Source organism: Aegilops tauschii, chromosome 5, assembly GCF_002575655.3.
Source record: "Aegilops tauschii subsp. strangulata cultivar AL8/78 chromosome 5, Aet v6.0, whole genome shotgun sequence".
NCBI classification, from domain to species: domain Eukaryota; kingdom Viridiplantae; phylum Streptophyta; class Magnoliopsida; order Poales; family Poaceae; genus Aegilops; species Aegilops tauschii.
Window position 1 is genome coordinate 232,516,209 of NC_053039.3, and position 27,567 is coordinate 232,543,775.

The 27,567-nt window shown below is 48.1% G+C and overlaps 1 long non-coding RNA gene across 1 annotated transcript; it reads left to right on the forward strand.

Moving 5' to 3' along the window:
* The first annotated feature begins 12,316 nt into the window (after positions 1 to 12,316).
* LOC141023361 (uncharacterized) lies at positions 12,317 to 15,643 on the forward strand. Its single transcript, XR_012184530.1, has 3 exons — positions 12,317 to 12,606; positions 13,902 to 13,976; positions 15,321 to 15,643. It is a non-coding gene; the product is annotated as an uncharacterized lncRNA (long non-coding RNA).
* Positions 15,644 to 27,567: the final 11,924 nt, after the last annotated feature.

A 27,567-nucleotide genomic window follows, 5' to 3' on the forward strand; every position in this document is an offset into this window, starting at 1 on the left:
TCAAGATAAGACTAGTAACGGCAAGCAAATTGAACAAATCATCGCCCACAACTACTTTGTGTTCTACTCGTGCATAGAATCTACGCATAGACCTAGCTCATGATGCCACTGTTGGGGAATGTAGCAATAATTCAAAATTTTCCTACGTGTCACCAAGATCAATCTAGGAGATGCTAGCAACGAGAGAGAGGGAGTGCATCTTCATACCCTTGAAGATCGCTAAGCGGAAGCGTTACAAGAACGCGGTTGATGGAGTCGTACTCGCAGCGATTCAAATCGCGAAAGATCCGATCTACCGCCGAACGGACGGCGCCTCCGCGTTCAACACACGTACAACGCGGGGACGTCTCCCCTTCTTGATCCATCAAGGGGAGAGGAGAAGTTGAGGGAGAACTCCAGCAGCACGACGGCGTGGTGGCAATGGAGCTCGTGGTTCACCGGCAGAGCTTCGCTAAGCACTACGGAGGAGGAGGAGGTGTATGAGGAGGGAGGGCTGCGTCAGGGAAGAGGTGCGGCTGCCCTCCCACCCCTCCACTATATATAGGGGCAAGGGGAGAGGGGGAGGCGCCCTAGGGTTTCCCCTAGGGGGCGGCGGCCAAGCAGATTGGATCTCCCTAGGGAAAATCCTAGGGAGACTTGCCCCCCAAGCCAAGCAGGTGGAGGCTTGCCTCCCAAGCCAGGTGGAGGCGCCCCACCTCCCCAAGTAACGTGGGAAAGGGTGTGGGGGCGCACCACCCCTTAGTGGGCTGGTTTGCCCCTTCCCCTTTGGCCCATGAGGCCCTCCAACACTTGCCGGGGCTCCCGAAACACCTTTCGGTCATGCTGGCCATAGCCTGGTACCCCCGGAACTCTTCCGGACTCCAATACCCTTCGTCCAATATATCGATCTTCACCGCCAGACCATTCCGGAACTCCTCGTGATGTCCGGGATCTCATCCGGGACTCCGAACAACCTTCGGTAACCACATACTATTTCCCATAACAACTCTAGCGTCACCGAACCTTAAGTGTGTAGACCCTACAGGTGCGGGAACCATGCAGACATGACCGAGACACCTCTCCGGCCAATAACCAATAGCGGGATCTGGATACCCATATTGGCTCCCACATGTTCCACGATGATCTCATCGGATGAACCATGATGTCGGGGATTCAATCAATCCCGTATACAATTCCCTTTGTCTATCGGCATGTTGCTTGCCCGAGATTCGATCGTCGGTATCCCAATACCTCGTTCAATCTTGTTACCGGCAAGTCTCTTTACTCGTTCCGTAACGCATGATCCCGTGGCTAACTCCTTAGTCACATTGAGCTCATTATGATGATGCATTACCGAGTGGGCCCAGAGATACCTCTCCGTCATACGGAGTGACAAATCCCAGTCTCGATTCGTGCCAACCCAACAGACACTGTGGAGATACCTGTAGTGCACCTTTATAGCCACCCAGTTACGTTGTGACGTTTGGTACACCCAAAGCATCCCTACGGTATCCGGGAGTTGCACAATCCCATGGTCTAAGGAAACGATACTTGACATTAGAAAAGCTCTTAGCAAACGAACTACACGATCTTGTGCTATGCTTAGGATTGGGTCTTGTCCATCACATCATTCTCCTAATGATGTGATCCCGTTATCAATGACATCCAATGTCCATGGTTAGGAAACCATAACCATCTATTGATCAACGAGCTAGTCAACTAGAGGCTTACTAGGGACATGTTGTGGTCTATGTATTCACACATGTATTACGGTTTCCAGTTAATACAATTATAGCATGAACAATAGACAATTATCATGAACAAGGAAATACAATAATAACCATTTTATTATTGCATCTAGGGCATATTTCCAACATCAAGGACATAATTCTTCTGTGCAGCAATGAGGATAATCCTCAAATCACGGATCCAATCCGCATCATTGCTACTAACATCTTTCAACTTAGTTATCTCTAGGAACATATTAAAAATAAAACAGGGGAGCTAAACGCGAGCTATTGATCTACAACATAGATATGCTAATACTACCAGGACTAAGTTCATGATAAATTAAAGTTCAATTAATCATATTACTTAAGAACTCCCACTTAGATAGACATCCCTCTAATCCTCTAAGTGATCACGTGATCCATATCAACTAAACCATGTCCGATCATCACGTGAGATTGAGTAGTTTTCAATGGTGAACATCACTATGTTGATCATATCTTCTATATGATTCACGCTCGACCTTTCGGTCTCCAGTGTTCCGAGGCCATATCTGCATATGCTAGGCTCGTCAAGTTTAACCCGAGTATTCTGCATGTGCAAAACTGGCTTGCACCCGTTGTATGTGAACGTAGAGCTTATCACAACCGATCATCACGTGGTGTCTCGGCACGACGAACTTTCGCAACGGTGCATACTCAGGGAGAACACTTATACCTTGAAATTTAGTGAGAGATCATCTTATAATGCTACCGTCGATCTAAGCAAAATAAGATGCATAAAAGATAAACATCACATGCAATCAATATAAGTGATATGATATGGCCATCAACATCTTGTGCCTTTCTCCATCTCCAAAGCACCGTCATGATCACCATCGCCACCGGCGCGACACCTTGATCTCCATCGTAGCATCGTTGTCGTCTCGCCAACTATTGCTTCTACGACTATCGCTACCGCTTAGTGATAAAGTAAAGCAATTACATGGCGATTGCATTTCATACAATAAAGTGACAACCATATGACTCCTGCCAGTTGCCGATAACTCGGTTAAAAAAATGATCATCTCATACAATAAAATTTAGCATCATGTCTTGACCATATCACATCACAACATGCCCTGCAAAAACAAGTTAGACGTCCTCTACTTTGTTGTTGCAAGTTTTACGTGGCTACTATGGGTTGAGCAAGAACCGTTCTTACCTACGCATCAAAACCACAACGATATTTCGTCAAGTATGTGCTGTTTTAACCTTCACAAGGACCGGGCGTAGCCACACTCGATTCAACTAAAGTTGGAGAAACTAACACCCGCCAGCCACCTGTGTGCGAAGCACGTCGGTAGAACCAGTCTTGCGTAAGCGTATGCGTAATGTCGGTCCGGGCCGCTTCATCCAACAATACCGCCGAATCAAAGTATGACATGCTGGTAAGCAGTATGACTTGTATCGCCCACAACTCACTTGTGTTCTACTCGTGCATATAACATCTACGCATAAACCTGGCTCAGATGCCACTGTTGGGGAACGTAGTAATTTCAAAAAAATTCCTACGCACACGCAAGATCATGGTGATGCATAGCAACGAGAGGAGAGAGTGTTGTCCACGTACCCTCGTAGACCGAAAGCGGAAGCATTATGACAACGCGGTTGATGTAGTCGTACGTCTTCACGATCGACCGATCCTAATACCGAACATACGGCACCTCCGCGATCTGCACACGTTCAGCTCGGTGACGTCCCACGAACTCACGATCCAGTAGAGCTTCGAGGGAGAGGTCCGTCAGCACGACGGCGCGATGACGGTGATGATGAAGCTACCGACGCAGGGCTTCGCCTAAGCACCTCTACGATATGACCGAGGTGGATTATGGTGGAGGAGGGCACCGCACATGGCTAAGAGATCAATGATCAACTTGTGTGTCCATGGAGTGCCCCCCTCCCCCGTATATAAAGGAGTGGAGGAGGGGGAGGGGCCGGCCCTCCTCGGAGATCCCCAAGGGGAGTCATACTCCTAGTGCCCTTCCAAGAGTAGGAGTAGGAGAGAGGGAAGGAGGATAGAGGGGAAAGGAAAGGGGGCGCCGCCCCCTCCTTGTCCAATTCGGACTAGAGGGGGAGGGGGCGCGCGGCCTGCCGTGGCCGCCCCTCCTCTTCTCCACTCATTAGTCACATTGCTTGCAAGGCTTATAGTGATGTGCATTACCGAGAGGGCCTAGAAACACCTCTCCGACAATGTGACGCCCGGATAATTAAGCTACAGTGATCCCCGCTAATGATGCCACGTCACCTCGGTTACTGTGGATAAACTCGCGTTAGTTCGAAACCTAGTTCGAATTTCAAATTTAAAACAGAGGCAAACAATAAAAGTTTCCAAACATTAAAACTAAAATGTTTGGAGTGTGCCAATTAATGCTTAGGTATTTATGGTGAAGAAACCACGCTTTTACAGAATGCCTAAATACTTTAAAATAAATTAAAACAGAAAAGAAATAAGATGAGAAAAAGAAAAGGAAAAACAAAAACAGAAAACTAACAAAAAAGAAAAGGAGCCCCCCTCCCACTGGGCCAACCGGCCCAGCTGGCCACCAGGCCGACTAGGACGGCCCACCCCACTCCCTATACACCCCTGCCGAAACCCTAACCGACACCCAGCAACCCCCACTCCCCCCACTCGCTCGCCTCTCCCTCTCCTCTCGATCCCGTCTGGATCGGGGAGGGGCCCGACCTCGGCGTGCCGCCCGCGCCGCCCGTCCTCCCCGCGACCCGACGCCGCAGCCGCACACTGTCGCCGCCTCATCCCGCCTGGACCCCGCCGTTCGTCGGACTCCCTCGCCGGATCTTGACCTCGCCGTCGCCCGAAGCCGACTCGCCGGACTGCCTCCCCATCTCCGTCGCGCGTCCCTGTCTTCCACCTCGAGCCCTGCTGCCCTAGTCCCTACGGCCCCACGGTGAGGAACCCTGGCGTCCTCCCCTACTCTGACCCCGCACGGCTGCGCCCGGTCATGCCTCCGCTCACACGCAGCTCGCCCCTCCCCTGCACACCGCTCGGGGCCGCGCCGAGCGCCCCCTGCACGCGCCTGTGCGCGCCCACCCGCGCCCCGTGGTTGCGCCCTCGACCATCGCTATCGGTTGCCTGCGTAGCGCCCCTCTCCTCCACGTGCTCGCACCGTTGCTGTGCGCCCCGTGCCGCGCACTCCGGCCCGCCCCTGCTTCCCCCCGCTCTGCTCCGCCTCCGGCCGTGGCCAAGCCCGCGCCCGCAGCCTGCCGCGCACCCTCGGCCCCTGCTGCTCCCTCGCCCGCATCACCTCCGCTGCACTGGAGCCCCGACCGTGGCCGCTGGCCGCGCACGGGCCATGGCCTCGTCGGCTCTGCCTCCGCCGCCGCACTAGGCCAACAGCCCCGTTCGCGCCCGCTACTGCCACGGCCCTGCTCGCTTCGTCGCCGCCTCCACCGCGCCTGCTCGCCGCAGCCGCCGGCACCCCGACGCCTCCACTGGCCTGGGCCGGCGCCCAAACGGGCTGACGCCCGCAGTGCCCGCTGGCGCCCGATGCCCGCTAAGGACCTCCTGCCTATGACAAGTGGGCCCCAGCCCCTGAGAACATTTAAGAAAAAGAATATGAAAAAAAGTAAAGTAAATAATAATTAAATTAATTAATTAAGTGAACTAATTAACCTAATTAATCATGTTACTTAACCTGTTAACTACTTAATTAGTCTAACTAATCCTGTTAGTTAACTAGGCAGCCAATGACAGGGGCCCCACCCCCTGTTGACCAGTCAAAGTTTGACCGGTCAACTGGGTCCCCCTGGTCTCACATGTTAGCCAGTGTACATTTTTGGGTACACTGTGTTGGGTACATCTAGCAATTTAACATTAAATTTTCGAATTAAAATAAATTAGAAAATGAATTAAAAATTTGGAAATTAATATACAATAATCCGTGACTCGGATGAAAATACTTTGTACATGAAAGTTGCTCAGAACGACGAGACGAATCCAAATACGTAGCCCGTTCATCCGCCACACATCCCTAGCATAGCGAACACGCAACTTCCCCCTCCGGTTCATCTGTCTGGAAACGCGAAACACCGGGGATACTTTCCCGGATGTTTCCCCCCTTCGTCGGTATCACCTACTACCGCGTTAGGGCACACCTAGCAACGCTCATTGTCATGTCATGCATCGTCATGCATATGTTTGCATTATATTTATTGTTTCTTCCCCCTCTTCTCTCGCTAGACACCGAGACCGACGCCGCTGCTACCCAGTACGACTACTGTGTTGACGACCCCTCCTTCTCGGCTGAGCTTCCAGGCAAGCCCCCCCTTGATCACCAGATATCGCCTATTCCTTCTCTCTACTGCTTGCATTAGAGTAGTGTAGCATGTTACTGCTTTCGATTAATCCTATTCTGCTGCTTAGCCTGACATTGTTGCTACAGTTGTTGATACCTTACTTGCAATCCTAAATGCTTAGTATAGGATGCTAGTATTCCATCAGTGGCCATACATTCTTGTCCGTCTGCCATGCTATACTACCGGGCCGTGATCACTCGGGAGGTGATCACGGGTATACACTTACATACATATTATATGATACATGTGGTGACTAAAGTCGGCTCGTAGAGTACCCGCAAGTGATTCCGATGTGGGGGCTGAAAGGACAGGTGGCTCCATCCCAGTAGAGGTGGGCATGGGTTCCCGACGGCCCCTATTGTTACTTTGTGGCGGAGCGACAGGGCAGGTTGAGACCACCTAGATGAGAGGTGGGCCTGGCCCTAGTCGGCGTCCGCGGTTACTTCATAGTAACACGCTTAACGAGATCTTGGTATTTGATCCGAGTTGGGTCGTTGACCTTATACGCACTAACCGCCACGTGGGACAAGATATGGGCAACCGGCGTCGTGGTATCAGCCGAAGCTCTTTTTGACGTCAGCGACTGAGCGGCGCGCGCCGAGTTGGACCGCGTAATGCAACTTCCTTTGTAATGGAGGTTGCTAGGTCTGCTCACCGGCCGCGTACGCAACGTGCAGGTGTGCAATGGGCGATGGGCCCAGACCCCTGCGCGCATAGGATTTAGACCGGCGTGCTGACCTCTCTGTTGAGCCTAGGTAGGGCTGCGACGTGTTGATCTCCCGAGACCGGACATGACCCAGGAAAGTGTGCCCGGCCAGAGGGATCGAGCAGGTCGGGTAATGTGGTGCACCCCTGCAGGGAAGTTGATCTATTCGAATAGCCGTGTCCACGGTAACAGGCGACCCGGAGTTGTACCTTGACCTTATGACAACTAAAACCGGATACTTAATAAAACACACCCTACCAAGTGCCAGATATAACCCGGTGATCGCTCTCACACAGGGCGACGAGGGGAGGATCTCCGGGTAGGATTATGCTATGCGATGCTACTTGGTGAACTTACCATCTACTCTCTTCTACATGCTGCAAGATGGAGGCTGCCAGAAGCGTAGTCTTTGACATGACTAGCTATCCCCCTCTTATTCTGGCATTCTGCAGTTCGGTCCACCGATATTGCCCCTTTACACAGATACCCTTGCATTTGTAGTGTAGATCCTTGCTTGCGAGTACTTTGGATGAGTACTCACGGTTGCTTTTCTCCCTCTTTCCCCCCTTTGCATTCTACCAGGTTGTCGCAACCAGATGCTGGAGCCCAGGAGCCAGACGCCACCGTCGACGACGACTCCTACTACACCGGAGGTTCCTACTACTACGTGCAGGCCGCTGACGATGACCAGGAGTAGTTTAGGAGGATCCCAGGCAGGAGGCCTGCGCCTCTTTCGATCTGTATCCCAGTTTGTGCTAGCCTTCTTAAGGCAAACTTGTTTAACTTATGTCTGTACTCAGATATTGTTGCTTCCACTGACTCGTCTATGATTGAGCACTTGTATTCGAGCCCTCGAGGCCCCTGGCTTGTATTATGATGCTTGTATGACTTATTTTATTTTTAGAGTTGTGTTGTGATATCTTCCCGTGAGTCCCTAATCTTGATCATACACGTTTGCGTGTATGATTAGTGTACGATTGAAACGGGGGCGTCACAAGTTGGTATCAGAGCCGACTGCCTATAGGAATCCCCCTTCCAAACTCCTTGGCCGAAGTCGAGTCTAGACATTTCTAAACTTTTACTAACATGGCTGTGTGCGTTACGGGCCCACGTCGCCATTGGGTGGTATTAGGATCTTTTACTCCTCGTCTATACTCTGGGACTCTGATCTCTCTTCTATTCGGGATAAATGAATTTTGCTAAATCTAACATTAGGATCTCGTTTTCACTTTCACTCGGAGAGCACCTTATTACCGATGATCGTCTCCTTCACCAGAAGACCCTGAAGATAATCTTCGCTATTAACCCGAGAACTTGTGTTCATCGCATTTGCAATTCTCCTTCCACCGTCAACCCTTATGGATAACTACATGCAGTTGTCATTCTTACATTCATCCCCAGTTGGTCTTGTTATTACAAGATACCCCGAAATACTCGTCGTTGTTTCGATAATCCTTTGTGCCTACTGCCTTTTAGTTCCTTGTCGCCTGAATACACCTACAAATTAATCCTCACACTTACCGAGGATTTGTTTCTCCCCAGTTGTTCAGGTGTTTCACAAAATTCTTCGAAATATTATCCGATCTTTCGAGAATTCTCTGCAGCCTATGGCTCTAGAAATTCTTGTCTGCCTGCATTATGGTTAAATCCAAATGCCTAGCATTATTCATTGACATCCTTTGCACTATCAATTTGAGACCGTTGATTCAATATGATGCGGATGTTCGCAATCATTAGTCGCAATTAGAATTCATCCTTCTGGCTCAGACGTCATTTTTGAACATAAGCTGGTTCTCGACCAATCAAATTGTCGTCGATTGTACCCCTAAGCTTACTCATCTTATCCTTCCTTAATCAGAGCGTTTGCTTCTGATCCCTTGATTTGGAAATCATAATTCCTTTGATTTTGAGCTTTCAATCAATCAGTTGTTTCTATAATCTGATCTCCTTACATTCTTTCTTCCTTTGGTTGAGTACAGATGCTCACATAAGACCCCTTGAGGACCACCGGGTCCTTTGTTGGATTTTATCCGACAACGTCCTTCATAATCAATCACTTTGGAAGTTATTTATCTGATATATAATGCCATTGGTAAATCCTATCCTCTGATTGGTCAAGCATGCCCTGCTTTCGAGCTGGTGATAATTACTCTCGAAGCTTGTAGTATATGTTTCTTAGATGCCCCGATGGATTGAACCTATGCCTTCCTTAATATGTGTGAACCCGAAAGTTTTCCAAGGTTCATACTCCTCTGGTAATTCACCAGGTAGATCTTCGCACTCAAATCATTTTTAGTAGAGCAGTGAATGAAAGGTTATGCATTGAAGAAGTGGGAGTCGACCTTGAACTTTTTGTTCATGCCCACAGACACGATGTGGAACTTATCATGAAAGCTTCTTGCAAGAATATTTAATCATTCGAATAATTCTTCCGGTGTCGTAAATTGGATCCCTTGCAGTTATGGTTCCGACCATGCTAACCTTATTCATTATATCTGAAAGGAAACCATTCCAGTGCGTCGTCTATTATGACAAGATTAAAGTATCTGCTATTGCAAGTCAACGCTCCAGTTCAGTTTCTCCTTTCCCCGTCATAGTCACTCCACGGGTTCTGGGTTGTCGTCAACCGAGAACACCGATTTGTGAATCAAATCAACACTGAGATTCAGTACTCCCAGTACTTTGTTGTTGAGAAGTTTAATACTCCATCACGTCACTCCTAGCCTCATCGGCTACATCATTATCGTGCTAATTTTAACTATGCTACCTGGTCCTTCTTCCCGGAGCACAATTTTTGATGATGAGCTAAGCTTATGTAGATCTTCCTCATCATATCATATCACCTTGAACCGCAAGCTTGGTCTCGAGTTTGTGTCGTACCCTTGGTTCCAATAACCTTTCGCTTCACCATTCCTTTGACTTGATGTCATTGCCGATCGATTACATCTTGAAATCTCTCGACAAATGTGTCGTGATCATCATCAACCTTCTGAGCTCTTCCAGGATATTATTCGAATTCATGACGAGAAATACCATCCTTGCCCTCGATGATTTGTGTTATCATTGGCCATTTTCTTGCCTTCCCTCCAACACAAACTTGTTCGTGTTTTGTGTTATACCTTGAGTTCCTTGCTCCAGCATTTGTTCTTCCTTACCTTGGAATATTACCACCTTGTATGACAAGAATGGCGTGGGAATTTCACCACCTCCTGAGAATTCTTGATACAAGTGATACTTCTCACCATCACCATTCCTTCTTGGTCCCCGTGTTGTTTATAACCGGAATGCCGACAAATGAACTATGATGTGTGAATTCAAAACTTCTAGCAACCCTATCGCTTGTAAGTTACGAATGATAGTTGCTTTCTTCTTGTGTTGGTTATTGACTCATCATCCTAACATTGATCATGCTACTTAGCCCATATTTCGGGTGCACTTTTCAACCAATGTTTAAGTGTGTATGTTTTTCCTGGAGCATACATCATTATGTCATTTGATATGACAAATGTTATCTCCTTGTTCACATAATTGTGGAAATCCCGATGCTATGTCGTTGAGTCCATCAGCCACCCCTTATCCTCTCCTTGGTTTAATGATGAACTCTTGTTTCGGAACTCGCTTCCATAGTTCATTTCCCGAGAATCTTACAACGTCATCTCGACAATTTGTGTTGAACTTTTCTTCTTAGGCATCCTGAGTCTGAGGTATCCTGACACCAATCAGATATGAAACTCGGTTAGATATGATGGTTGGAACATTTTCCAAGAGTCATAGCAATGGTGTTTTTATAAACCAGTAAGGTGACGTCATGCCTAGCACACCTGGCCGGAGGACCTATTGCAATTGTATCCTTTTACCAAGGTTAGCCATTCGCCCATGAGGAAATTGTAAGACTTATTCTATAAGTTGTTTCAGATGGATCCTTTGCGTATCCAACGTCTGATCTTTACCCAGTGACCATGTCAATGCTATATCGAAGCATGTCTATGGTACTTCGATTTTCAACAAGAACATTTGAAGCCCAATGCTAAATGTTTCCTGCTCAATTATCCAAACACCGCTGTATGGGTAATGTCATGAAATTTCTCTCCCCTACGTAAAGAGTTTTCTACATTATATCCTGTCATGGATATCATGCTCTGCTTGTCCTTGGGAAGGATATAACCTTGAAAATTGTGTTTAAACACATTTTCCTTTCCATTGTTCTGTTTAATCTGATAATCATATTTTCCTTTTCATTGGTTGGTTTAACGTTGCTTGTGATCTATATGATTTAAACAGTAATATTCTCCTGCTTATGTAAACATCTCGGTGTACAATTCTGTCAGCAAGACCCTGTTACTATTGTTGATGACATTCCGGTAGCCACCGATGGACGAAAACTTTGCCTATTGGTCCGCCTCGTTCAACGAGCAGGAAAATGGTTCTCTTCGTCCCTCGCCCTTGGTATCGACATTGTTGCCAACATAACTGATAGGCTACCCTCTGACATGTCTTGCTATCATGACCGTGCAAGATGTCAACGCCTTTCCTACTTTTAACCACATGGTGGGCCCATAACCCACAAGTCCACATGATCGATACCTGACTCTCCTGTACACCCCCAGTTTCCTAAGTTATTCCTCGCGCGTGGCCTCATATGTAATTCACGAGCCACCTTCCTAGTGATCTATTCTGGTAACAGACGCAAATACTCAATCTCGTTGCTCTGGGCCCCTTTCGCACGTTGCTTCAGACATCGAACGATTCCCTATCCGTTTGAAACTTCTCATGGTACCTTCTTACTTTGCTCTTGATATCTTCTTAAGTTTCAATTCGAGAGATACTTATGCTTCTTCCCATGAGTTAACCGACCGATGCTCAATCTAGTTAGAACCCGTCCTTATAGAGTTTTTCCCCTCTTATCCTTTCGTAAGTTCGGTGAAGTTCCTGAAGGAAGGACGACAACCTCATCATGTTGTATTGATGCATAGGAATGAAGACATCAATGCTATGGATCGACCACTTCGAGAAGAGCAACCTAGACCGAGAAGACTCGCTAGAATTTCGTAACCAAATCCTTTCCCCATTACTCCCCCTCGTAAATCTCGGGACGAGATTTCTTGTAGTGGAGGAGAATTGTGATGCCCGGATAATTAAGCTACAGTGATCCCCGCTAATGATGCCACGTCACCTCGGTTACTGTGGATAAACTTGCGTTAGTTCGAAACCTAGTTCGAATTTCAAATTTAAAACAAAGGCAAACAATAAAAGTTTTCAAACACTAAACTAAAATGTTCGGAGTGTGCCAATTAATGCTTAGATATTTATGGTGAATAAACCACGGTTTTACAGAATGTCTAAATACTTTAAAATAAATTAAAACAAAAAAGAAATAAGATGAGAAAAAGAAAAGGAAAAACAAAAACAGAAAACAGAAAACTAACAAAAAAGAAAAGGAGCCCCCCTCCCACTGGGCCAACCGGCCCAGCTGGCCACCAGGCCGACTAGGCTGGCCCACCCCACTCCCTATACACCCCCTCCCAAACCCTAACCGACACCCAGCACCCCCACTCCCCCACTCGCTCGCCTCTCCCTCTCCTCTCGATCCCATCTGGATCGGGGAGGGGCCCGACCTCGGCGCGCCGACCGCGCCGCCCGTCCTCCCCGCGACCTGACGCCGCCGCCGCACACTGTCGCCGCCTCGTTCCGCCTGGACCCCGCCGTTCGTCGGACTCCCTCGCCGGATCTTGACCTCGCCGTCACCCGAAGCCGACTCGCCGGACTGCCTCCCCATCTCCGTCGCACGTCCCCGTCTTCCACCCCGAGCCCCGCTACCCTAGTCCCTACAGCCCCACGGTGAGGAACCTCGGCGTCCTCCCCTGCTCTGACCCTGCACGGCTGCGCCCGGTCATGCCTCCGCTCACACGCAGCTCGCCCCCTCCCCTGCACACCGCTCGGGGCCGCACCGAGCGCCCCCTGCACGCGCCTGTGTGCGCCCACCCGCGCCCCGTGGTTGCGCCCTCGACCATCGTTGTCGGTTGCCTGTGTAGCGCCGCTCTCCTCCCCGTGCTCGCACCGTTGCTGTGCGCCCCGTGCCACGCACTCCGGCCCGCCACTGCTTCCCCCCGCTCTGCTCCGCCTCCGGCCGCGGCCAAGCCCGCGCCCGCTGCCTGCCGCGCACCCTCGGCCCCTACTGCTCCCTCGCCAGCATCACCTCCGCCGCACTGGAGCCCCGACCATGGCCGCTGGCCGCGCACGGGCCATGGCCTCGTCGGCTCTGCCTCCGCCGCCGCACTAGGCCACCAGCCCCGCTCGCGCCCGCTACTGCCCCGACCCTGCTCGCTTCGTCGCCGCCTCCACCGCGCTTGCTCGCCGCAGCCGCTGGCGCCCCGGCGCCTCCACTGGCCTGGGCCGGCGCCCAAACGGGCTGACGCCCGCAGTGCCCGCTAGCGCCCATTGCCCGCTAAGGACCTCCTGCCTATGACGAGTGGGCCCCAGCCCCTGAGAACGTTAAAGAAAAAGAATATGAAAAAAAGTAAAGTAAATAATAATTAAATTAATTAATTAAGTGAACTAATTAACCTAATTAATCGTGTTACTTAACCTGTTAACTACTTAATTAGTCTAACTAATCCTGTTAGTTAACTAGGCAGCCAATGACAGGGGGCCCCACCCCCTGTTGACCAGTTAAAGTTTGACCGGTCAACTGGGTCCCCCTGGTCCCACATGTCAGCGAGTGTACATTTTTGGGTACACTGTGCTGGGTACATCTAGCAATTTAACATTAAATTTTTGAATTAAAATAAATTAGAAAATGAATTAAAACTTTGGAAATTGATATAAAATAATCCGTAACTCGGATAAAAATACTTTGTACATGAAAGTTGCTCAGAACGACGAGACAAATCCGAATACGTAGCCCGTTCGTCCGCCACACATCCCTAGCATAGCAAACATGCAACTTTCCCCCTCCGGTTCATCTGTCCGGAAACGCGAAACACCGGGGATACTTTTCCGGATGTTTCCCCCCTTCACCGGTATCACCTACTACCGCGTTAGGGCACACCTAGCAACGCTCATTGTCATGTCATGCATCGTCATGCATATGTTTGCATTATATTTATTGTTTCTTCCCCCTCTTCCCTCGCTAGACACCGAGACCGACGCCGCTGCTACCCAGTACGACTACGGTGTTGACGACCCCTCCTTCTCGGCTGAGCTTCCAGGCAAGCCCCCCTTGATCACCAGATAGCGCCTATTCCTTCTCTCTACTGCTTGCATTAGAGTAGTGTAGCATGTTACTGCTTTCGATTAATCCTATTCTGCTGCTTAGCCTGACATTGTTGCTACAGTTGTTGATACCTTACTTGCAATCCTAAATGCTTAGTATAGGATGCTAGTATTCCATCACTGGCCATACATTCTTGTCCGTCTGCCATGCTATACTACCGGGCCGTGATCACTGGGGAGTTGATCAGTATATACTTACATACATATTATATGATACATGTGGTGACTAAAGTCGGGTCGGCTCGTAGAGTACTCGCAAGTGATTCCAATGTGGGGGCTGAAAGGACAGGTGGCTCCATCCCGGTAGAGGTGGGCCTGGGTTCCCGACGGCCCCTATTGTTACTTTGTGGCGGAGCGACAGTGCAGGTTGAGACCACCTAGGTGAGAGGTGGGCCTGGCCCTAGTCGGCGTCCGCGGTTACTTCATAATAACACGCTTAACGAGATCTTGGTATTTGATCTGAGTTGGGTCGTTGACCTTATACGCACTAACCGCCACGTGGGACAAGATATGGGCAACCGGTGTCATGGTATCAGCCGAAGCTCTTTTTGACGTCAGCGACTGAGCGGCGCACGCCGGGTTGGACCGCATAACGCAACTTCCTTTGTAATGGAGGTTGCTAGGTCTGCTCACCGGCCGCGTACGCAACGTGCAGGTGTGCAATGGGCGATGGGCCCAGACCCCTGCGCGCATAGGATTTAGACCGGCGTGCTAACCTCTCTGTTGAGCCTAGGTAGGGCTGCGACATGTTGATCTCCCGAGGCCGGACATGACCCAGGAAAGTGTGCCCGACTAGAGGGATCGAGCGTGTCGGGTAATGTGGTGCACCCCTGCAGGGAAGTTGATCTATTCGAATAGCCGTGTCCACGGTAACAGGCGACCCGGAGTTGTACCTTGACCTTATGATAACTAGAACCGGATACTTAATAAAACACACCCTTCCAAGTGCCAGATATAACCCGGTGATCGCTCTCACACAGGGCGACGAGGGGAGGATCGCCGGGTAGGATTATGCTATGCGATGCTACTTGGTGAACTTACCATCTACTCTCTTCTACATGCTGCAAGATGGAGGCTGCCAGAAGCGTAGTCTTTGATAGGACTAGCTATCCCCCTCTTATTCTGGCATTCTGCAGTTCAGTCCACCGATATTGCCCCTTTACACAGATACCCCTGCATATGTAGTGTAGATCCTTGCTTGCGGGTACTTTGGTTGAGTACTCACGGTTGCTTTTCTCCCTCTTTTCCCCCTTTTCATTCTACCTGGTTGTCGCAACCAGATGTTGGAGCCCAGGAGCCAGACACCACCGTCGACGACGACTCCTGCTACACCGGAGGTGCCTACTACTACGTGCAGGCCGCTGACGACGACCAGGAGTAGTTTAGGAGGATCCCAGGCAGGAGGCCTGCGCCTCTTTCGATCTGTATCCCTGTTTGTGCTAGCCTTCTTAAGGCAAACTTGTTTAACTTATGTCTGTACTCAGATATTGTTGCTTCCGCTGACTCGTCTATGATCGAGCACTTGTATTCGAGCCCTCGAGGCCCCTGGCTTGTATTATGATGCTTGTATGACTTATTTTATTTTTAAAGTTGTGTTGTGATATCTTCCCGTGAGTCCCTGATCTTGATCGTACACGTTTGCATGTATGATTAGTGTACGATTGAATCGGGGGCGTCACAGACAATCGGAGTGACAAATCCTAATCTCGATCTATGCCAACTCAACAAGTACCATCGGAGACACCTATAGAGCACCTTTATAATCACCCAGTTACATTGTGACGTTTGATAGCATACAAAGTGTTCCTCCGGTATTCGGGAGTTGCATAATCTCATAGTCATAGGAACATGTATAAGTCATGAAGAAAGCAATAGCAACATACTAAACGATCAAGTGCCAAGCTAACGGAATGGGTCAAGTCAATCACATCATTCTCTAATGATGTGATCCCGTTAATCAAATGACAACCCATGTCTATGGCTAGGAAACTTAACCATCTTTGATTCAACGAGTTAGTCAAGTCGAGGCATACTAGTGACACTCTGTTTGTCTATGTATTCACACATGTACTAAGTTTCTGGTTAATACAATTCTAGCATGAATAATAAACATTTATCATGAAATAAGGAAATAAATAATAACTTTATTATTGCCTCTAGGGCATATTTCCTTCAGCTCCTCCCTAGCCTTGGGCATGCTCTGGCGTGAGATGCGTGGAGTGGAGGGGTGGTGTGCACCTCGGTGTCCGACGCACAAGGTATACGGCGACCACGACTTGTCGCAGGTGTGGCTTTGGTTCAACTGGGTCCAGGCTCTGCTCGGCTCCAGATCTGGAGGCCCCGTGTGGGTGTGGTGTTTTCTGTTCCCGGGACAGCCTGTGGCTACTTCGCTTGCGATGTTAGTGGATAGGGTACTGGTGAAAAGCAGTTTGCAGTTTGGGTGGCGTCATTGTGGGTGAAAGCCAGGCTTCGGTTCCGGCCGAAGCCAACGGCGGCGGTGCTCGTGGACGCCGCCCCCCTGTTGAAGGCGTCATGCTGCGGTGCCCATCTACCCCCCGAGATGCTCTAAGGAGGACTCCAGATCTGGGTCTCCTCGCGATGGTGACGCTCAACGTCACGTTCCCTCATGAATCTTCGTCCTGGAGCTTGGTTTGGCTAGTGTGACCAGTGACTCGAAGGGAGGTGGTTCTCTGTCAGCGTGATCTTGGCTCGACCACGCCCTGGAGTGGGTCCAATTGTCATTCGAAGCTGGGTTAGCGGGGCTTGCTGGATCACCTCGTTTCCTGTACGATGTCTCTCCCCTTTGTGGGGTGTTGTTGGGTCGCGACCAGACGACCAACGTTTGAGGCCCTTCTCCTTGCTTGGTTAGATGAAGATGGAAACTGTGGTACCCCTCCGTGTTGGTTGCGCTGATGAGATTTGGGATGCCGCTCGGTGGAGGTGGCGCGTCTAGCCTCACGTCGTCGGTGGTTGGAGCTTCTCGGGGCCTGGCAATGACACCGCTTGGTGTACTGGAGCGACTAATTTTCTCCCTGTATGCTCTTCTTTAGCGGTTTTTCAGGGTTATGTTGTGTGCATGGGTGTGTTTTTCGGTTGTGTCTCTTATGTGTTGTTTCCCCGTGTATTCTTTTTCACTTGTACTATCTTGTATGGAGCCATGAGGCTTCTAGGCGATTGAATATATTTAGGTGGGGATTCACTCCTCTGTTTTCATTAAAAGAAAAAGTGATTAGGATGAGTAAAAAACAACTTTAGACATTGTATCGAGAAGTAGTATGAATTTTGCATGAAATGATTCAATATTAGGAAAGTATTTCACAAAATACGTTTGTGCGTTTTGAAACAACGGTTAAATATCTGTTAGAAACAAAAGCATCTTCGGAACTGGTCTTCGTTGAGGTTCTTGCCCTGCGTGATCTGATTCCAGTACAAAAGAAGGAACCACGGTCGATGTTCGGATAAACCTTTGTTTTTTCTTTTTCTTTTGGCGTGTGGGTTGATCATTTGTTTGGGGGATGGCCGGGGCCATGCCGCCGGCGTCGCCATCCGGGTGCAGTCAGGAGTAGTTGAGGACACGAGCGACGGAACATGGGAGGAACTGTTGGAGCAACAGGGGAATGCCGAACGCATGCCTTCCTTTTTCTCTTCCCCCCTTATCTTCTCTTTGGTTTTTGATTGAGTGAGCAGCGCGGCGCACGTCTTCCACGGTCCCATAATTAAATCGGGGCAACCGAATGCTGTCTGCTTGTCTCTCACTCCTGCCCATCCATTATCGGAGGCTGCATGATATCGAAGGTTGTTCGGCTTTTGTCCACCAGAGTTGGATCCATTCCCCGCGCCGTGTCTTATTCTACGCGTGCGGGGCGATAGAACGGGTGAAATCATCAGGTGGCACCATATGTACAGTTTCATGAAAATGGTGCGAGTTCAGGTGGCACGTGTACTGTCCAGACAATAAATGGTCGGATCTACAGTATATGAAAAGAGAGTGACGGCAGGGTGAAGCGTTGTTGGATCAGGTCGCCGAGCGTTGTGACGGTGCTGGATTTGCGCGTCGACTGATCAAGGATCACGCACCCCTCCCATCCCCCATGGTCCCGTGATGTGTATGATCGATGATGAACAAGAAAGAAAGAGATGGATACAGGCCTCTTGTACGGTCCTTCATCAAGGCATATGTCAACACCACCAACCCTCAAAAGATCGCACATTCGGTGGAATGCAATGGATAATTTGTCACCCTATTACCTACCTAGCTTAATCTTTTTTTTGAACGTCATGGCAACACATATCATTTTCTTCTTAAAAGAATAGTCAGCGACTCCTTTCGGCATAAGACGTCGACATCTAGGATTATGAGGGCATCCCCAACGGCAATCCATAAATTTCCTTCCGCATCCGTCCTCGGACAGGAGGCCTAGTTCACGGACACGGTGTGGGAGGACGCCATTGAACCGTAGCCGCATACATTTTCACAACAACTCGAACCGACCAGACGAAATTCTATCAAACCGGAAATTTTTTGATATAAGACGACGAATTTTATTGAAAGTAGGATAATTTGTACATAAAACTGAACGATATTTCGTCCGATGAACTAAAACCCCAAAACTAAAACCCTAAACTATCATATAATTCACAGTGACCTCGTAGGTCATGCTGGGCTGGCCGGCGGCTTCTCCTCCGTCATCGTTTCCCGACCTGGCGTTGGAGTCAGAGTCGTCGGGCTTGGGGCGGCGGAAGGTGGAGACGTCGCGGCAGGGCTTCCCGCGCGGCCGCCTGGCGCTTGCGGATGATCCTCTCCACCTCCTCCTGCGCCGTGCGCAGTGCGGCTACGGCCACCGAGGACGTGGGCTAGGGGAGAGGGCGGCGGTCGTTGGAGGCGTCGTCACTGGCAGCGACGGCGATCTCGATGAGGGACCATTCCTTGCCGTACCTGGCCATCTCCTTGTCCAGGCATCGTCACTTGGCCGTCTCCGACATCATCACAGAGCGGTCCAGGGCTCAAGCGTACGCCAGGTCCGGGTCCACTGCGATGTATGGCGGCGGGACGTCCGAGTCCACGAACTTGGATCTGCGCGCGGCCTTGCGGCTATCCCGCCGGCGCTGTTCTCGGTCGGCGTACTCCTGCACCGTCACGGCGCTCCGGGATGACAATGAGGAGCCGCCGCCACAGAGGCATTGCAGAATGCGCCATGCGCCTTGGGCAGGGGCGGCGGCGAGCGGCGCTCCTCCTTCATGACGCGCCGGGGCAGCGGCGAGAGCCGCTCTTCCTGGACACAGCGTCCGATTTGGACGCCGCAACTGTGGAGAGTGTGGAGGGGATGCTGGCTCCGGCTTCATGGGGAGGAGCACCCCCGGTGGCGGCGCCGGGCTGTTGGTGTGGACGGCAGAGCGACGGAGCATCAGCTCCATTTGCTCCTCCAACTCCGCGTCCGTGCCGGCATAGACCTGGCCCGGCACCACCGGCATGAATTGCGGTGGCGGCGGCTGCTGTTCCTCCTCATTGTCGGAGGAGATGACTATCTCCGCCATCGTCGAGTCACCGCCAGCCGACGAGGACGACGTCCCCGGAGTTCGAGGGCGGTGTCTCCACGAGCCGCCAGATCCCGTCCCGGAACCGCCTACCAGCGCCGACGCCCAGGACTTGCCCATCACCGGAGATGTGGATGGAGATGGGCGGGGAGGGGACGAGGAGAAGGATGCGATGTGGACGGCGCCCGAGCGCGGCTTAAGTAGCCGCGGCAGGCCATGCGAAGGGCCAGTCAGCCGCTTCAAAGCGGCGCAGCGGCCGGAGTTGGTCCCTCGGGAACCTGCGTTCGCATTGAAGCGACGGCTGCTAAGAGGTCGCGTCGGTCAACGCTGCCCTCCCTCCCTTCGGTCATATCGTGACATCAATGCCGGTTGTTGGGAAACGTTGCATGAAAAAAAAATCTACGCACACGCAAGATCTATCCATGGAGATGCATAGCAACGAGAGGGGAAGAGTGTGTCTACGTACCCTCGTAGACCATAAGCGGAAGCGTTTAACAACGCGGTTGATGTAGTCGAACTTCTTCGCGCTCCAACCAATCAAGTACCGAACCTACGACACCTCTGCCTTCATCACACGTTCTGCTCGGTGACGTCCTCCGTCTTCTTGATCCAGCAAGATGGCGAGGTAGTGGATGAGTTCCGGCAGCACGACGGCGTGGTGACGGTAATGGTGAAGCTATCTCCGCAGGGCTTCGTCAAAGCACTACGAAAATATGACCGGGGGTGTAAACTGTGGAGGGGGGCGACGCACACGGCTAAGACAATGTTCTGGTGTGCTAGGCGCCCCTCCCTCATATATATAGATGGGAGGAAGAGGAGATAGGCCAAGGGGCGCCCCAGGTAGGTCCGAATCCTACTTGGGCTTGCCCTAGGTCGCCCCCCTTTCCTTCTTTTGGCGCCAAGGGGGAGTAAGGGGGAGGTGCCCCCCTTCATTTCTATCACAAGGGGGGAAAGGCAGGAGGAGGTGGCGCCCCCCTTTCTTTCTTCTAGGGCTGGCGACCAGGGAGACGGCGCGCCAGCCCCTCTGTCGGCTGGTGTGTGCCTCTCCTTGGCCCATTAGGCCCATAGACATCTCGGGGCCTCCCGGAACCCCTTCCGGTGATCCGATGACTACCCGGTGCACTCCGAAACTATTCTGGTGTCCGAATACCATCGTCCTATATATCAATCTTTACCTATCGACCATTTCGAGATTCCTCGTCATGTCCGTGATCTCATCCGGGACTCCGAACGACATTCGGTCACCAAATCATATAACTCATATAACACTATATCGTCAACGGACGTTAAGCATGCGAACCCTACGGGTTCGAGAACTATGTAGACATGACCGAGACACCTCTCCGGTCAATAACCAATAGTGGAACATGGATGCCCATATTGGCTCCTACATATTCTACGAATATCTTTATCGCTCGAACCGTTATGACAACATACGTAATTCCCTTTGTCCATCGGTATGTTACTTGCCCGAGATTCGATCGTCGGTATCTTCATACCTAGTTCAATCTCGTTACTGGCAAGTCTCTTTACTCGTTCCGTAATACATCACCTCGGGATTAACTCCTTAGTCATTTTCTTGCAAGCTTATGATGTGTATTACCGAGAGGGCCCAGAGATACCTCTCCGATATTCGGAGTGACAAATCCTAATCTCGATCTATGCCAACTCAACAAACACCTTCGGAGATACCTGTAGAGCATCTTTATGATCACCCAGTTACGTTGTGACGTTTGATAGCACACAAGGTATTCCTCCGGTATCCGGGAGTTGCATAATCTCATAGTCGAAGGAATATGTATTTGACATGAAGAAAGGAATAGCAATAAACTGAACGATCAATATGCTAAGCTAACGGATGGGTCTTGTCCATCACATCATTCTCCTAATGATGTGATCCCGTTATCAAATGACAACACATGTCCATGGTTAGGAAACCTTAACCATGTTTGATCAACATGCTAGTCTAGTAGAGGCTCACTAGGGACACGCTATTTGTATATGTATTCACACATGTATTTAAGTTTCTGATCAATATAATTCTAGCATGAATAATAAACCTTTATCATGAATAAGGAAATATAAAAGTAGGGACAAATGCATTTTTGCCCTTAGTCGGAACCACCCCACGGGATTTACCCTTACTTTTCAGCTCTGCTCAGTTTTGCCCTTAGATTTGTCTCTGTGGTCGTCCAAGTTCCCTTTTGCCGTTTGACCAATGCTTTGAAAATTCATAACAAATTCATATGAACTCATAAAAATGCAAATAAGACATCCAAATATTCAGACAATCATTACTTTTATAAGCATGTCATTAGTATTCAGGAAAAGGTATTGTTTAAACTACCCAATGTTATTAATGTTATTACCATTAGTAAACATAAAAAGCTATAAACAATAATATTTTCGTGAATAAAATTATATGCAAATCTAGGTGATGTTTTCTGAACATTCTCATATCTTATTTGCATTTTTCTGATTTCATATGAATTTACTATGAACTTTCAAATGACTTTGACCATTACATTGAAAATTCATAACAAGTTCATATGAACTCTGAAAAATGAAATAAGATATCAAAATGTTCAGAAAACATCGCCTACATTTGCGTGTAATTTTTATTCATGCAAAAGTATTATTTATACCATTTTATGTTTAAAATTGTTAATAACATTAATATCCTTGGGTAGTTTAAACATTACTTTTTTCCAGAATGAAAATGACATGCTCATAAAGGTAACGTTTTCATGAACATTTTGATATCTTATTTGCATTTTTATGAATTCATATGAATTAGTTATGAATCTTTAAAGTATTGGTCAAACGGTCAAAGGGCACTCAAATGACCCTTGAGACAAATCTAAGGGCAAAACTGAGCAGATCTGAAAAGTAAGGGCAAAACCCGTGGCGTGGCACAACTAGGGGCACAAGTGTAATTGTTCCAATATAAAATAACAACTTTATTATTGCCTCTAGGGCATATTTCCTTCAGTCTCCCGTTTGCACTAGAGTCAATTATCTAGGTTATATAGTAATGAATCTAACACCCATGGAGTCTTGGTGCTGATCATGTTTTGCTCCCGGAAGAGGCTTAGTCAACGGGTCTGCCGCATTCAGATCCGTATGTATTTTGCAAACTTCTATGTCTCCATCCTTGACCTTTTCACAAATGGAGTTGAAGCGTCTCTTCATGTGTTTGGTTCTCTTATGAAACCTGGATTCCTTCGCCAAGGCAATTGCTCCAGTGTTGTCACAAAAGATTTTCATTGGACCCGATGCACTAGGTATTACACCCAGATCGGATATGAACTCCTTCATCCAGGCTCCTTCATGTGCTGCTTCCGAAGCAGCTATGTACTCCGCTTCACACGTAGATCCCACCACGATGCTCTGCTTGGAACTGCACCAACTGACAGCTCCACCATCCAATATAAATATGTATCCGGTTTGTGACTTAGAGTCATGTGGATCAGTGTTGAAGCTAGCATCGACATAACCATTTACGATGAGCTCTTCATCATCTCCATAATGAGAAACATATCCTTGGTCCTTTTCAGGTACTTAGGATGTTCTTGACCGCTGTCCAGTGATCCACTCCTGGATTACTTTCGTACCTCCCTGCCAAACTAATGGCAAGGCACACATCAGGTCTGGTACACAACATAGCATACATGATAGAACCTATGGATTTTCTCTCCATCTTGTGTAGTGGTCGGGCATTGAGTCTGACTCAATTTCACACCTTGTAACACAGGCAAGAACCCTTTCTTTGACTGATCCATTTTGAACTCTTCAAAACTTTATCAAGGTATGTGCTTTGTGAAAGTCCTATTAAGCGTCTCGATCTATCTCAATAGATATTGATGCCCAATATATAAGCAGCTTCACCGAGGTCTTTCATTGAAAAATTCTTATTCAAGTATCCTTTTATGCTATCCAGAAATTCTATATCATTTCCAATCAACAATATGTCATTCACATATAATATCAGAAATGCTACAGAGCTCCCACTCAATTTCTTGTAAATACAGGCTTCACCGTAAGTCTGTATAAAACCATATGCTTTGACCACCTCATCAAAGCGTATATTCCAACTCCGAGATGCTTGCACCAGTCCATAGATGGATCGCTGGAGCTTGCACACTTTGTTAGCACCTTTAGGATCGACAAAACCTCCCGGTTGCATCATATACAACTCTTCTTTGAAAAATCCATTAAGGAATGCAGTTTTGACGTCCATTTGCCAGATTTCATAATTATAAAATGCGGCAATTGCTAACATGATTCGGACATACTTAAGCATCGCCACGGGTGAGAAAGTCTCATCGTAGTCAACTCCTTGAACTTGTCGAAAACCTTTCGCGACAAGTCGAGCTTTGTAGACAGTAACATTACCATCAGCGTCAGTCTTCTTCTTGAAGATCCATTTATTCTCAATGGCTTGCCGATCATTGGGCCAGTCCACCAAAGTCCACACTTCGTTCTCATACATGGATCCTATCTCAGATTTCATGGTCTCAAGCCATTTATCGGAATCTGGGCTCATCATAGCTTCTTCATAGTTCATAGGTTCGCCTTGGTCTAGTAACATGACTCCCAGAATAGGATTACTGTACCACTCTGGTGCGGTCGTGCTCTGGTTGACCTATGAGGTTCAGTAGCAACTTGATTTGAAGTTTCATGATCATTATCATTTGCTTCCTCTCTAGTTGATGTAGGCATCACTGGAACGGTTTTCTGTGATGTGCGGCTTTCCAATTCGAGAGAAGGTATAATTACCTCATCAAGTTCTACTTTCCTCCTTCTCACTTCTTTCGAGAGAAACTATTTCTCTAGAAAGGTTCCATTCTGGCAACAAAGATCTTGCCTTCGGATCTGTGGTAGAAGGTGTACCCAATTGTTTCCTTTGAGTATCCTATGAAGACGCACATCTCTGATTGGGGTTCGAGCTTATCAGGCTGAAGCTTTTTGACATAAGTGTCACAATCCCAAACTTTAAGAAACGACAGCTTAGGTTTCTTGCCAAACCACAGTTCATACGGTGTCGTCTCAACGGATTTAGACGGTGCCCTATTTAACATGAATGCGGCTGTCTCTAATGCATACCCCAAAACGATAGTGGTAAATCGGTAAGAGACATCATAGAATGCACCATATCCAATAAAGTACGGTTACGACGTTCGGACACACCATTGCGCTGTGGTGTTCCTGGTGACGTGAGTTGTGAAACAATTCCACATTGTTTTAAATGGAGGCCAAACTCGTAACTCAAATATTCACCTCCGCGATCAGATCATAGAAACTTTATTGTCTTTGTTACGATGATTCTCCACTTCACTCTGAAATTCTTTGAACTTTTCAAATGTTTTAGACTTGTGTTTCATCAAGTAGATATACCCATATCTACTCAAATCATATGTGAAGGTGAGAAAATAACGATACCCGCCGCGTGCTTCAACACTCATCGGACCGCATACATCGGTATGTATTATTTTCAATAAGTCATTAGCTCGTTCCATTGTTCTGGAGAATGGAGTTTTAGTCATCTTGCCCATGAGGCATGGTTCGCAAGTATCAAATGATTCATAATCAAGTGATTCCAAAAGTCCATTTGCATGGAGTTTCTTCATGCGCTTTACACCAATATGACCTAAACGACGGTGCCACAAATATGTTGCACTATCATTATCAACTTTGCATCTTTTGGCATCAATATTATGAATATGTGTATCACTATGATCGAGATTCAACAAGAACAGACCACTCTTCAAGGGTGCATGAACATAAAAGACATTACGCATATAAATAGAACAACCATTATTCTCTGACTTAAATGAATAACCGTCTCGCAATAAACAAGATCCAGATATAATGTTCATGCTCAATGCTGGCACAAAATAACAAATATTTAGGTCTAAAACTAATCCTGAAGGTAGATGTAGAGGTAGCGTGCCGACGGCGATCACATCGACTTTGGAACCATTTCTGGCGTGCATCGTCACCTCGTCCTTAGCCAATATTCGTTTATTCCACAGCTCCTGTTTCGAGTTACAAATACGAGCAACCGAACCAGTATCAAATACCCAAGTGCTGCTACGAGCATTAGTAAGGTACACATCAATAACATGCATATCAAATATACCTTTGTTCACTTTGCCATCCTTCTTATCCGCCAATTATTTGGGGCAGTTCTGCTTCCAGTGACTAGTCCCTTTGCAGTAGAAGCACTCAGTTTCAGGCTTGGGTCCAGCTTTGGGCTTCTTCCCGGGAGTGGCAACTTGCATGCCATTCTTCTTGAAGTTCCCTTTCTTTCCCTTGCCCTTTTTCTTGAAACTAGTGGTCTTGTTAACCATCAACACCTGATGCTCCTTCTTGATTTCTACCTTCGCAGCCTTGAGCATTGCGAAGAGCTCAGGAATTGTTTTGTTCATCCCTTGCATATTATAGTTCATCATGAAGCCTTTGTAGCTTGGTGGCAGTGATTGAAGAACTCTGTAAATAACAAAATCAACTGGAAGATCAACTCCCAGCTGAGTCAAGTGGTTATGATACCCAGACATTTTCAGTATGTGTTCACTGATAGAACTGTTCTCCTCCATCTTGCAGCTATAAGAACTTGTTGGAGACTTCATATCTCTCAACCTGGGCATTTGTTTGAAATATTAACTTCAACTCTTGGAACATCTCATATGCTCCATGACGTTCAAAACGTCTTTGAAGTCCCGGTTCTAAGCCGTAAAGCATGGCACACTGAACTATAGAGTAGTCATCAGACCGCGTTTGCCAGACATTCACAGCGTCGAGATTAGCAGGAGGGGGCTTGTCACCTAGTGGTGCACCAAGGACATAATTCTTCTGTGCAGCAATGAGGATAATCGTCAAGTTACGGACCCAGTCTGTGTAGTTGCTACCATCATCTTTCAACTTAATTAGCTTTCTCTAGGAACGCATTAAAATTCAGGGGAACGGTAGCTTGGGCCATTGATCTACAACATAGATATGCAAAACTATAAGACTAAGTGATGTCACTTGAAGCTACGTCGGTATTTCCCCAAAGAGGAAGGGATGGCGCAGCACAGCGGCAGTAGGTATTTCCCTCAGATATGAAACCAAGGTTATCGAACCAGTAGGAGAACCAAGCAACACAACGTAAACAGTCCCTGCACAAAAATAACAGCCACTCGCAACCCGACGTGTTAAAGGGGTTGTCAATCCCTTTCGGGGTACGACGCCTCAAACGGTGCGTGGACAGGATAAAGTTGAAATAGATTGAAATAATAGATCGCAAATAAAATAAAGTGCAGCAAAGTATTTTTGTATTTTTGGTTTAATAGATCTGAATAAAAAGAGCAAATAAAATAGATCGCAAAGCAAATGTATGAGAAAGAAGACCCGGGGGCCGTAGGTTTCACTAGTGGCTTCTCTCGAGAAAATAGCAAACGGTGGGTAAACAAATTACTGTTGGGCAATTGATAGAACTTCAAATAATCATGAAGATATCCAGGCAATGATCATCACATAGGCATCATGTCCAAGATTAGTAGACCGACTCCTGCCTGCATCTACTACTATTATTCCACACATCGACCGCTATCCAGCATGCATCTAGTGTATTAAGTTCATGGAAAAATGGAGTAATGCAATAAGAAAGATGACATGATGTAGACAAGATCCGTTTATCTATGGTGGTAGATATAGATCCCATATTTTTATCCTTAGTAGCAACGATACATACGTGTCGGTTCCCTTTCTGTCACTGGGATCAAGCACCGTAAGATCGAACCCACTACCGGGCGCCTCTTTGCATTGCAAGATAAATAGATCAAGTTGGCCAAACAAAACCAAATATTGGAGAAGAAATACGAGGCTATAAGAGATCATGCATATAAGAGATCAAAGAAACTCAAATAACTTTCATGGATATAAATTGATATAACTGATCATAAACTCGAAGTTCATCAGATCCCAACAAACACACCGCAAAAGAATTAC